This window comes from Bubalus bubalis, chromosome 4 (genome assembly GCF_019923935.1).
Source record: "Bubalus bubalis isolate 160015118507 breed Murrah chromosome 4, NDDB_SH_1, whole genome shotgun sequence".
Taxonomy (NCBI): Eukaryota; Metazoa; Chordata; class Mammalia; order Artiodactyla; family Bovidae; genus Bubalus; species Bubalus bubalis.
The window spans coordinates 14,608,522-14,622,169 of NC_059160.1; the positions used below are offsets into that span (position 1 = coordinate 14,608,522).

Here is a 13,648-nt window from a genome sequence, read left to right on the forward strand (position 1 = left end):
ACAAACCCCATCTCCTCTGGACACCCTGGCTCCCCTGGGCCCTCTCTGGGAGCCCGAGAAGCCCTCCCTCCACTGCTGAGAGCCAGTGGGAAGGAACAGCCACTCTTTTGTCCCTGGAACTTTCTCCCTAAAAAAGTCAGGGCTGCCAGGAAATCATCAAGGGGAGGTGTTTGACAAGCAGGGTTATTCAGAAGGAAAAGCTTTGCCTGCCAGCCTGCATTCCCCCAGGCTTCCATAGGCGCCGACTCCCACCTTTGCTGCCTGGGGAGCTGTAGCATCATGCCATCCAGGCCTGGGGTAGGGGGTGGGCGGCAGGGATTAGTGTGAGTGCTCTCAGGGGGGAACTGAACCTGAGGAAAGCAAGACTGCTTCCCTTGACCTCCAATGGCTCTATAGCCTAAATAAAATGTGATTCAATGGACCAGGTGACTTAGTTGCCTCTTAAAAGTGAAGAAATCTCCCTGCAATGCAGGAGACCTAGGTTCGATCCCTGGGTTGGGAAGATCTCCTGTAGAGAGGCATGACAACCAACCCACTCCAGTATTGTTGCCTGGAGAATTCCATGGACAGAGGAGCCTGGTGGTCTACAGTCCACGGGGTCACAAAGAGTTGGACACGACTTAGCAGCTAACACCATGAAAAGCAGGACACTTTATGTGTTTGCTCCTGGCCTGCCTTACTGTGAACACTTAGATCACTTAGATCTTTATGGATCTGTTGTACCTCAGTTTCTTGGAGTGAAGTTGGGTTACTGTGAGAAAAAAAAACTAGATGCATTGTACATGGGATGCCAAGTCCCCGGTAAATGCACACTAACCATTTTGCTACATTTTCATACAATTATATGAAACAGAAGTGACTTATTGGAAATTCGGTGATAGCTCATGTCCAGCTTAGACGGTGTCCTTATAAAGTGGAAAATATTCAGCTTTCCAACTAATTTCACCAATGGAGTCAGCTTTGACTAATGCTTCAGAGGTTCAGTTCAGTCAGTTCAGTTCAGTCGCTCAGTCGTGTCCGACTCTTTGCGATCCCATGAATCGCAGCATGCCAGGCCTCCCTGTCCGTCACCAACTCCCGGAGTTCACCCAGACTCATGTCCATCGAGTCAGTGATGCCATCCAGCCATCTCATCCTCTGTCATCCCCTTCTCCTCCTGCCCCCAATCCCTCCCAGCATCAGACTCTTTTCCAATGAGTCAACTCTTCACATGAGGTGGCCAGAGTACTGGAGTTTCAGCTTTAGCATCATTCCCTCCAAAGAACTCCCAGGGCTGATCTCCTTCAGAATGGACGGGTTGGATCTCCTTGCAGTCCAAGGGACTCTCAAGAGTCTTCTCCAACACCACAGTTCAAAAGCATCAATTCTTCGGTGCTCAGCCTTCTTCACAGTCCAACTCTCACATCCATACATGACCACTGGAAAAACCATAGCCTTGACTAGACAGACCTTTGTTGGCAAAGTAATGTCTCTGCTTTTGAATATGCTATCTAGGTTGGTCATAACTTTCCTTCCAAGGAGTAAGTGTCTTTTAATTTCATGGCTGCAATCACCATCTGCAGTGATCTTGGAGCCCCCCAAAATAAAGTCTGACACTTCGGAGGTTACACGATGCTAATGGGCATTTGGCATGACTCAAGTGAGCCCCGAACCTGCTTTCAGATCTTGATTGCTGCTTGGAAATCAGAGGAACATGGTGGCACTGAGGGGACTTCCCTCCATCCACTGTAGTTTTTAATTTTTTAAGCATTTTTTTTATTTTTGGCTGTGCTGGGTCATTGCTGCTGTGCGCTGCTTCCTCTGGTTGCAGAGAGCGGGGTCTGCTCTCTGTTGAGTTCACAGGCTTCTCATTGCTGTGGCTTCTCTTGTTGAAGAGCACGGGCCCTACATACGCAGGCTTCCGTAGCTGCAGAGCCTGCTGAGTGCAGGCTCAGTGGTTGTGGCGAACGAGCTTCGTTGCTTTGAGGTCTGCAGAATCTTCTCAGACCAGGGATGCAACCCACATACATTGCAAGGCAGATTCTTAACCGCTGGACCACTAGTGAAGCCTCTCCTCCCACTTTAAACAAGGCTCTGTTTGTGTGCTGTTCCTATGCTTGGCTTCTATCAGGGCTATTTGTGGGAAGTAAGTTTCTCTTTTTTTTTTTTTTTTTTTCTTTTTTTTTTTTTAACTCAACTGGTAGTACACCCAAGCCCAATAAAAGAATTCTGTCTCTAGTGCGAGACTGGAATTTAGAATTCTAAGTCTAGACGGGATGGTAGCGTGGCATAGTGGTGGAATGTGGGGCCGGTGTTTCCTATTCTGTCCATCTAGTGGGGTGATTTGAGGGTAATTATCTAGCCTCGTCGTGCCTCAGATTCTTCATCTGTGAAACAGAGAAAATAATGTCTATCTCAAAGGACGAGTGGGCTTATTCATGAGATAATGTATTTAAAATATCTTGAACACACGAAGTGATGAGCAAGGAATAGCTATTATTTTAATTGGGCTGCAGAACGTAGGTGTTAGTGATTCTATAATTAAATGGGTCCAGTTAGCTTTCTTTGGGTTACAAGAGACTAAAATGTCTGGCTCAAACTAATTTATTCCAAAAGGGAAATCTACTACTCATAAATTCATTTAAAGTTGGGCTTTGGTTAGCAGAGATACCGTAGAATAGGCCGAAGCATGGACAGCTGTAGGGGCTGAATGACTCTGTTGGTGCTTTAGTCGCTAAGTCCTGTCCGACTCTTGCGACCCCATGGACTGTAGTCTCCCATGCTCTGCAGTTTATGGGATTTGCCAAGCAATAATGCTTATGTTCATGGGATTTCCACTTGTGTTCGTGGGACTTCCTAGGCAAGGAGTGGGTTCCCATTTCCTTCTGTAGGAGATCTTCCCAACTCAGGGATCGAACCTGCGACTCTTGCATCTCCTGCATTGCAGGCGGATTATTTCCACTGAGCCTCCAGGGAAGCCTGAATGTAAGGCTTAGAGAGGACTTCTTTAGTATGGCTCAAATTTTAACAAAATGAAAGTGCCAGAATGCCTAGATAATGTAATGCATAGCTCTAACTGCTGAAGTTTTGTAATGTATTGAAAAGAGCTGACTATGAGATATTTAGGCTGTCCTGAGGAGGCCAATGCAAGAAGCAGGACAAAGTCATTAAATACAAGACACATCCTGTGTGTGCTGATGCATGTCAGCATCCTCTTTAGGCTCAGGGTATATCTACCCATGAGATTCTATCTGTACCTATAAATGATGTTTTTCAGTTAGTGCTATTAGACTCAATTAATTTCATTCTCATATCCATTAAGTGAACCAGAGCCTGTGCTAGAACATTCAAAATAAGTCTAAGGTCCATCGTATGTTAGTTGAAAATAATACAATTCTTTTGGAAAATTGGGCTTCAGGTACAGTGTGATCCAGGAGACAGAGTTTTTTTTTTTTCCATTTCTCTTAATGCAATTCTGCTGTTCATATGGACTGCAGATGGTGATATGATGGCCAGTAGCTCTAGGCATATATCCTCCCAGGTTCTAGTCCCATAAACAGAGTCTTTTATGGATCAGAAAAAAAATCCATGATCTGATTTTCATTGGTCAGAATTTCAACTCATTTTCTTATCTAATTGGACATATCTGGGTCATATGCACACTCTTGGGGCCAAGGTTGGGGTCAGTTTTGTCCAAAGCACATGGACTGAGTATACAGTGTGGAGACTGTTTTTCTAGAGGAGAGTTGGTGCTCCGTGAGGAAGAGAAGGGATAACATAGATGTTGGGTAACTAAAAATATAACCACCACCCTCCCCAAACAAACAAAAATAGTGACTATCTACTACATCCAGGTTCTTCTGTGCCTCTTTTAGGAAGAGAAAAATATCATAGCTTAGGTAAATCAACACCAAAATGGGACAAGGAACATGGCTCTGACTTTAAGTAAGGTGTTTCTAAAACCACACATATGGGCTTGCTGCTTTAGCTTTTTAGATGATCAAAGAATGCTTTTGCATAATTCTTTTTTAAAAGCTACTGGTACATTTCCTCCCAACTTGTAATAGCTTTACTATTTTATTCTGATTGTTAAGATAACATAGTTGACTCTTGAATGGACTTGAATGAAATGGGTCCACTTTTATGCAGATATTTTTTCAATAAATATGTGTACTACAGTACACAGTTTGAGGCTGGTTGAATCTGAGAATACAGAGGGCTGACTGTAATGTTATAGTCAGATTTTTGATTTTGTGGAGAGTGGACACCCCATATTCCTTCGTTGTTCAAAGTTTGACTGTATATGCAAAGAGGTGTATATCGCAAAATAAAGGTCACCAATAATCCCACAGTCCAGAGGTAATTCCTGTCATCTAGTGTAATTATTCCAGATGATTTGTGTGTGTGTGTTTATATGTGTCTTGTACATGTAAAACACTTAGCTAAAAATAAAGTCAAACATAAACGTATTAATACTTTATTACCTTTTAAATTTAATTATATATTCTGGGCTTCCCTGGTGGCTCAGATGGTAAAGACTCTGCCTGCCAATGCAGGAGACCTGGGTTCAATCCCTGGGTTTTGAAGACCCCCGGAGAAGGAAATGGCTACCCACTCCAGTATTCTTGCCTGGGAAATCCCATGGACAGAGGAGCCTGGTGGGCTACAGTCCGTGGTGTTGCAAATACTTGGACGTGACAGCGACTAAACAACAACAATACATTCATGCATCTTTTTAAAACATTAAAAAAATTTGTTTTTGGTCATGCTGTGCAGCATGTGGGATCTTAGTTCCCCAACCAGGGATGGAACCAGCACCCCCTGACATGGAAGGGTGAAGTCTTAACCGCTGGACCACCAGGGAAGTCCTCTATAACATGTATCTTTAAAGATGCTTTCCTCTTACTGCTTTCAAAGTCTACAGGAGTTCAGGCTTTTGAAAAACAACACAGGCAGCCTCTGCTTATGAATAGAATAGTACAGTTTGTCTGCTGAGCTCAAAAGCTTCAGAAAGAACTCAATTTAAAGATATATACCCTTCATAAATTGAATACTTATCTCTCAAAGCAACAGATCTCCTAAATCATCTTTTTGGCACACAAAAGCAGCTTGTGGGGACATAAAGTGTGCACGTGGACATTTATACACATGTACATGTGCATAGAAAGCAGACTGGAGGTGTATTAGCAGCAATAATAGTCATAGCTACCAGTTACTGAACACTGTGCTGTACAAAAATATTATCGTAAATCTTCACACTGTAAGGCAGCCTCCATTATTATTATTTCCACCTATCAGACGAGGCCACCACATGAGTAACTGGGCTCAACCTGGATCTGTGTGACTCCAAAGGCAGAATGCTTGTCTTGGTGGAAGGGATGTATGTGAAGTTCAGTTTCCTTTTATAATTTTCCTTTATAGTTCCTCCATTGTTTAACATGAGTATGTATGTTTTAGGATCAGAAAGGTTATTTCCACCTTGAAAAATTATAGTGCATGGTCAGTGGATAGAGACTGGGACAAACAGAAGGAATTGCCAGCACTATGTGAGACTGTTTATGTCACCAACCAGCTTTGAGTTGGGGAGGGTGGCTGTTTACTAGATGGGCATTAAATGGGATCTTGTGTAGTTTGTAGCTAAGTATAATGTTCGCATGCTCTTTTTTTAAAAAAACTTTTAACTTTATATTGGAGTATACTTGATTTAGGGCTTCCCCAGTGGTTCAGCCATAAAGAATCTGTCTGCAATGCAGAAGCCTCAGATATGTGTTCGATTCCTGGGTCAGGAAGATCCCCTGGAGGAGGGCATGGCAACCCACTCCAGTATTCTTGCCTGGAGAATCCTGTGGTCAGAGGACCTGGTGAGCTACAGTCCATGGGGTCGCAGAGAGTCAGACATGACTGAAGCGACTTAGCATGCATGCACTGTTGATTTAAAAGGCGGTGATAGTTTCAGATGTACAGCAGAGTGATTCGGTTTTAGATTTTCCTGCTTAGGTTGTTACATAATATTGAACAGAGTTCCTTGTGCTATATATACAGTAGGTCCTTGTTGGCTTTCCATTTCAAATATACCAGTGTGTACATGTCAGTCCCAAACTCCCTAACTCTCCCTTCCCCCTACCCTTCCCTTCTGTAACCACAAGTTCTCTAAGTCTGTGAGACTGTTTCTGTTTTGTCAATGAATTAATTTGTATCATTTCCTTTTAGCTTCCACATATAAGCATTACCATAGGGTATTTCTCTTTCTCTGTCTGACTGGCTTCACTCAGTATAGCAATCTCTAGGTCCATCCGTGTTGCTGCAAATGGCATTATTTCATTCTTTTTCATGGCTGACATATATATATCACATCTTCTTTATCCATTCCTCTGTCGATGGCCATTTAGGTTGCTTCCATGTCCTGGCCACACACTCTTAAAAATAATGGTGAACCCTAAGGCTTGGGGGAGTCCAGCAATCTCCCTGTCGGTGTCTGGAGCATGACGGAGCCCTCACTTTGCTGCAAGCCACATCTCTATCTCTCTGGGGATGCACAGGGTTTGGTGACATATCCCAGAGGAGCAGAAACTTTGATCAAGCTCAAAGTTTCAAGGGATGCCAAATTCCACATCACTCACAGATAGGCTGAGTGGTTGGAAAACAGTTGGTGAGCCTACCTCTGAAAACAGTGATAAGACCAGCGAGTGTAGACACGAGATTGAAGTGGTCAGTGGTTCACACTGGGTCCAGCAAGAAGCTGAATCGTCCAGATTCTGGTCCTTGCCTTCCCCTGCCCATGTGGCATGGTCCATGTTCTTGAGAGTGCAGCCCATTTGAAGATGTGACCCCCTCCCTGCCAACAGAAATTGCCAAGAGTTGATTTTAGGGGCAAAGGAAGGGGTGTTTGAAAAATACATGCATGAGAATTCTCAAATTTAGTTGTTCAACTGTGCTACATTGGAAACATAAGAATGTAAGACTCCTCCTGATTATTTTAGCTTGTGTCTGAAGGGGAGTTAAAGGAGACAACCTGAGAGCCTTTCTCTTTAAAAGGAACTTTAAAGAATGTTTGATTTTTCATACGATTCTGAATAAGTAGGAAGAAATGGATGAATTAAAACTTGCTTTACTCGGCAGAGGGTTAAATTAATACTGAATTACCAGGTAGTCCCTAATTGCACAGGAAGTGTACACAAATGGTACTCAGCATTAGGTGTTCAAGTTTAGAACCCTCGATGCCCGATCTTATGTTGGATTTGGAATTTTGTGCGTTAGCTGCAACAGACGGTCATTCTCACGGTGGCCTGTGTGTTGGCCGGTGTCACCGTCTTTTCTGTGTAGTCGTGTGCACGCAATAGTTCAGCTACGCCATTGCTTGTTCTACCTTTGTTTTAGAAAAATGAGGGGAACGCGGAAAAATTAAGAGCACCAAGCAATGATGTTAGTAGAGCTGAGACAAGATAAGAATCATTAGATTTGCCGGAAGTGCTGTATCTTTAGCTTCGATCAGTGGTTCACTGGGATGCAGCCCGTTGAATCTGTTGGATTATGAAGGGAGGAAGCGTATTGAAAAATCATGTGTGAAGTGCTGGAAATAGACCTGGATGATTGTATCAGCCTGGCAAAGCGTGAGGAAGGATTTCATCAGACCTTAGCACTCTGGGATAGAAACCCCACACACCATATAATCTTTTGCACATTTTACATAAATACACATTTCCAGAAATTATGCGTGAAGATGGGAACTGCAAGTTTAGAGACATGTGAGCGGAAGGGCTTTAAAAAAAGCATGCAGTCTCCATATCCTAGAGTTTTAAGGCAGAGAGGAATGCTATGCGCCCCCAAGCAATACATATTGATTGCTGCTATAGCAAAAGGTAGTGGTTCAACAGATTCAGCATTTATTCATTGGGCTCCTGTGTGTGCTTGGCAGTGGGGATAGAATGATACATGAGAATGATAAATAAAATGATACATGAAATCATGAAAAATTATTTCTTCCTTTAACGGAATTGATGGCAATCATGAGGTGTGTGTGCGGTGATGGGGCATATGGAAGCAGATGTTAATCTAGTAAACCCCAACATAAAACTACAACCGTGACAAGTGTTACAAATCACAGACATCCACATACCTGAGCTACAAGGGCCTGAAATGGGGGGATTTGAGTTAATGATATTTGAATGATGAAAAGAGAATTAAATAGGCAAAGGTTCCAGAAACAGATTCCAGGCAGAGTGAACTGTATCCAAAGTCCCTGTGATGGGATTAACACAGTGAGTGCAGAGATGGGGTTGCCAAGGGAACAAGGGAAGGGTACCCACGGAGCAAGGTGGTCTCACTGCAGTGCAGTGGGTTGGATGCACTGTGTGGATAAGGTGGACTGGTCACAGAATTTTTGCCAGCATCCAGGTGGATGAGGGCACTAGAGCCCTAATGATAGAGACAGAAGGCGGTGAACAGATTTGACAGCAATGGAGGAGGTGAGCGCTTCCAGCCTTGGGGTGAATCAGAGACGTGGTGGGTTAGAGAGAAAGAGGTGGAAGAGAGGAAGGAGGTGATTTTTTAGGATTAATAATACAAAAGAATAGGAAATCCAGTACTCACTTCTTTAGTATTGTGATGAAGTATGATTAGAGCTGGGGGAGGTGCAAACAGCATATTTAAAACATTTTCATTTTTATTCAAGACACACACACGTAATTTGAAAAGCCACATAATGCTGTAAGGCTTTTAAGGAAACCCGGCAGGCTCCACCTCTCTTCTCACCGTGAATCCAAGTCCACAGAGGCCAGCGCTTTCAATTATTTTAAGTTACTTTCTGGCATTTTCCCTTCGTTTTTCTCTGTAAATACTTATGTTATTTCCTAATTTGTCTTTTCAGCTAATAAATATTTATAAAGCACCTGAGCACAGTACACACAGTAAAGAAAAATATACATGGTAAACAAAAACACACATCGTACAAATACACGTGGGGAACAAAACGCCCCCGCCCTCATGAAGCCATCACTCCAGTGTGGAGCATGCGTAAGGTTTAAATAAAACGTCGCTGTCAGCCTCTCACTATATAGAGGCAGTGCTCTGTAGGGACGCAAGTGCTAGTCGCTCAGTAGTGTCCAACTCTTTGCAGCCCCATGGACTGTAGCCTGCCAGGCTCTTACGGTTATAGGTAATATGGTGAAGAGTAGGCATCTATGGGTGTCTTGTGGGCACTGTTGGGGAGGAATGTAGAGCTCAGTAAGGGAAGGGGGGAAAGGGATGACCCACCTGAGAAACAGCATCTGAGCAAAGACTGGAAGGATTGAGGGCAGAGCCCTGTGGGTGTGTGGGGAGAAGGCATTCCAGGCCAGGACAACAGCGACTGCAGAGGCCCTGAGGTTGGAGGAGGTTGGGGGTCACTGAGGGTCCAAACAGCAGAGAGGCCCTTGCTGATGGAGCAAGGTGAGTAGGGAGGGCCCTGGGGCTGAGGTCGGCTTGGTGGGGTGGGGAAGCCCAATGGGTAGGGTTTTGTGGGCTGCTGGAATGACCTCAGCTTCTACCCTGAGTGATGGGATGGCACCTCATGTCTTGACTGGAAACCATATTCCCACTTTCCCTGCTTCCAGCATACTTTTTGGTTAAATCAGTCTTCACGGTTCATATCATGATCACTATCAAATATTATTTCCTGCATTCCAGCATCATTTTTTTTTAGATTCCACATATAGGTGATATCATATGATATTTGTCTTTCTCTGTCTGACTTTCTTCACTTAGTATGATCATCTCTAGGTCCATCCATCTTGATGCAAGAGGCATTATTGGATTCTTTTGTATGGTTGAGTAGTATTCCATTGTGTACGTGTACCACAGCCTTATCCATTCATCTGTCGATGGACTCAGATTGCTTCCATGTCTTGGCTATTGGGAATAGTGCTGCTATAAACATAGGGGTGCAAGTACGTCTTCAAATCAGATAAACTTCCCCTCTTCTGACCGAGTGGCCGAGGGGTAGGGGCTTGGTTTTGTGGGAGTGGGCAGGATACCTGGAGGAATTGGTCTAAGGCAACCCTGGCCTATTCTTGAAGGGCTTTGTGGGAGTCACAGGGGCATGCCGGCACATCCAGGTGGCTTTTTCAGCCCAGGGCACAGTAGACACAAACCTTGAACATGGAACACTGGGCTCCCAATCTTGCATGCTTTCCAGTCGAAAACAATGATGTCTGATATCACATGGGACAGACTGCAAAGGCTTCAGGAATCAGAGAAGAGAGAGATCCATTGTGTTGGTGTGGCCAGGGAGGCTCCAGGAGGCTCTGGGGCTCGGCTGGGCCAGGAGAGATGGGGAGGGGATGGAGGGAGGTTGGGGCGAGAGGCAGGAGGTTCTGGTGGGCTGAGGGTGGGTAGCCAGGCTGTGGCAAGAATGCTTTCATGGAAGGATGGTGTGCCTGATGGATGCCGAGGGTCAAGATGAGCCCTGGAATCCAGGAGAATGGTGTCAGCATCCAAAAGAAGGGAGCTCAGCTGATAAGTTGTGTGAAGCTTCGTCTTCCTGGGCCTGGGCGTTGAATGAATTGCTTGGACTTGATTTTGGAGACTGAGGGGCCGCTACAGGTGGAATATTTGTGGCCATGTATAAAGGCAGCTTCTGCAGGAGTCATTCAGGGCTCAGCAGTTACTGATGGGCTGTGGGGACTCTTGTGGAGCCTGTGGGGTGGGAGGTGTGGTTTGAGTGAACCAGAGAGTCCAGGGACGGGGCAGATGGGGGACCAGCATGCAGAGAAACCAAGAAAGAGGCTGGAGCTCCGTCCCAGATCTCCTGGGGCTGCTCCTCATGCAGCCAAGCCTCCTGTCACTAACTCACCTCCTTTTCTTCTGGTTTGTCCCTGGCAGGGAACTAAGGAAGAGGCTGGCCCAGAGTTCCAAACCAGGAGAACTACACCTGTATTTCTGATAGCGGCTGGACAAAGAGGACCGGGACCCTCAACTTCTCCAGAAGACGAGACACCCCCTGCTCCTTGGGTGGACAGGCCTGACGCTCCTCCAGTGGCCTCCCATGAGCCATGACCAGGCTGGAAAAAACTGGGACGGGACCCATGGGCATTTAAAGATGGGACTTGGGATACTGGGCTGAGGCTGGGGCAGGGAGGTGAGACAGAAGAACTGAGGGTGCAGACAGAAGAAACCAGGTGTGGAGGGGTCAGGGGTCAAGTGACGCCAGCAAGCGCATGGCTGTGCTGCAGGACCGTCCAAGAAAAGGGTGGCCGTGGAGGACTCACAATAAATACACCCTGAGTCTCGGAGGCTGCGTGTTTCACTGCGTGAAAACACCAACAGCTAAGTTGAGCAAATGTGTCAAGTAATCGTGAAAAAGGCAGGCAGGTACCCAAGGCGCCAGGACACTTGGCCAGCATCCCAGGGGCCACCCACAGATGGCATCAGAAAAAGTGGGTGAGTCCCCTCTGCGGTGACCCCACCCTGGACAGGGGATGTTCTCCAAGGAGGCCAGGTGTGCCACCCGTGGTCAAGGAGTGGTCTGCCTGCGGGCAGATGCCTAGGCCAGGTGATGAAGCCATGCACGGGGTCTCCCAGGACAGCAGGAGCTTCTTTCTAGTGTGTGACCCACTCCACTCCTGGCCTGGCCCCTGGGGAAGGAGAGCGATTCCACTTCTGGGACGTCCCTCCTCCTCACCTCCCTCCCTCCTTGCAGCATCCGTCCAGGGTGCTCTAGGGGGGACATTCCCATGGGTGCCCACTCATCCAAGTGTCCTGTCCTCTTGGTGACAAAACCCATGAGGCTGATTTTCTTGCCTTGGGCTTACTTTTCTAATTCGGTGTTGCCAGGGTTACTGTCTGCTTTAATGCTGGGCCCTCCCAGATCTGAGTGCTGGGTCACCAAACTGCAGGTGCCTTGGCAGCAGGGACCATCTTCTCAGCCACATGGCCACCTGATGTCTAGTAAAGCCCCAGACGTGGACTTGTCACTCACAAAGGATCCGGTGAACGAGTAAGGTCGTGAATGAATGAATGTAGGCTCTGGTTAATATACTCAGTTAGCACTTGTTTAGTCACTAAGTCGTATCCGACTCTTTGTGACTCCATGGACTGTAGCCCACGAGGCTCCTCTGTCCATGGGATATCCCAGGCAAGAATACTGGAGTAGGTTGCCATTCCCTTCTCCAAGGATCTTCCAGACCCAGGGATCGAATCCGTGTCTCCTGCATTGGCAGGCAGATTCTTTACCACTGAGCCACCTGGGAAGCCAGAGTAGGGGAGTGGAGACCAGGTTAATGTAGAGGGACAGGAGAAGGCTGACCTGGAAGGGGATGTTCGAGTGGAGAGCAGAAGTGGTCAAGGAATGAGGGAGGTGTTCTGGGTGAAAAGGCCTGGGGGTGGGAGACTTGCCGGCGTGTTCTAGGAGTGCAAGGGGGCCAGCGTGGCTGGAGGGCAGTGAGCTGCAGGGTACAAGGTCAAGGTGAGCTGAGCGCCGAGGGTGGTCCAGCCAGGCAGGGCCTTGGAGGCACTGAAAGGACTTTGCCTGGACTTGGACTTGGAGGGGAAGCCATTCCTCCAGGGTTATGAGTGGAGAAGGGATGTGATCAGACTTAAAATTGAACAGACTTTCCAGTTGGGAAGCTGGTGGGATAACCTAGGTGAGAGCGGCTGGTGGTTGAACTCTGCTGTCCGCAGTTGGAGGGGAGTGATGAGAAGCACAGATTCTGCATAACTTTGAAAAGAGAACCAACAGGAGGGACTGGGTGTGGGGTTAAGAGAAAGAGTGAAGGCAAGGATGACTTCCGGCCTGTGGGGGAGAGACGGAACGCTGGAGGATTCTGTGGCTGTGCTGGAGACTCCACAACCCTCTCCCAGAAGCCGGGATGAGGGGTGACCTTACCCTCCAGACTCCACCCCCATCACAGCCTGACTCTGCCCCCAGCCCCACTGCCCCCGCTGGTGGATGGGTGAGGGTCAGCTGCTTCTGCCCCCGCCGTCTGTCTCCCTGACCCCATGTCCAGGACAGACTGCGTCTGCATTTCTGTGATTCATTCTAGTCTCTCCCTGCTGGGAAGGCTGGGGACCTGGCTGGCCTTGGCCTTGGCAGTCAAGGTATTGTCGCCTCCCAGGGCAGCCAAGCCAGAGTGGATACATGGGAGACCAGAACTGCCTGAGGCTGAGACCTTGGGGAAGGAAATGGTGGGATGGTTGGGGTGCTCCAGTAGGAGAACCAGAAATCGATCTGAGAAAAGAAGAAACAGCAGCGAGAGGCTGAGAACACCTCTCTCCTGGCTCCTGGAAGGGCCATGGAGGCCTCGTCCAGAGTGGAGAAATGGACAGCAGGTCGCCCTCAGTCTGCCCTGCTCTCTGCCATCGGTCTGCATTTGGGATGCACCATTTCCGGGGGTGGCTCTTGTCTTCATTTTTTAAAAATGTATTTATCTTAATTGGAGGATAATTACCACGTTATGATGGCTTTTTGCCATATATCAACGTGAACTGGCCAGAGGCATACATGTGTCCCCTCCATCCTGAATCCTTCCCACTCCCCTCCCCAACCATCCCCTCAGGTTGTCACAGAACACCAGCTTTGGGTGCCCAGCATCATACATCAAACTCTTGTCTTTGTTCTGAGGTGAGATAGCAGGAATCTGATTTACGAAGCCACTTGCAGGCGCTGGGGCTGGTGTCAGGAGGAACGCTGCTTCCT

The 13,648-nt window shown here is 47.0% G+C and overlaps 1 protein-coding gene across 2 annotated transcripts in view; it reads left to right on the forward strand.

Moving 5' to 3' along the window:
• KCNA6 (potassium voltage-gated channel subfamily A member 6) overlaps positions 1–11,930 on the forward strand; it is a 38,007-nt gene extending 26,077 nt beyond the window's left edge. The window contains exon 2 of one of the 2 annotated variants that reach the window (XM_006053546.4): positions 10,837–11,925. The gene's annotated coding sequence lies outside the window, so the exon portion shown is untranslated. Of the gene's footprint in view, positions 1–10,836 lie in introns of both variants that reach the window. The other variant, XR_006550362.2, reaches the window with a different exon arrangement.
• Positions 11,931–13,648: the final 1,718 nt, after the last annotated feature.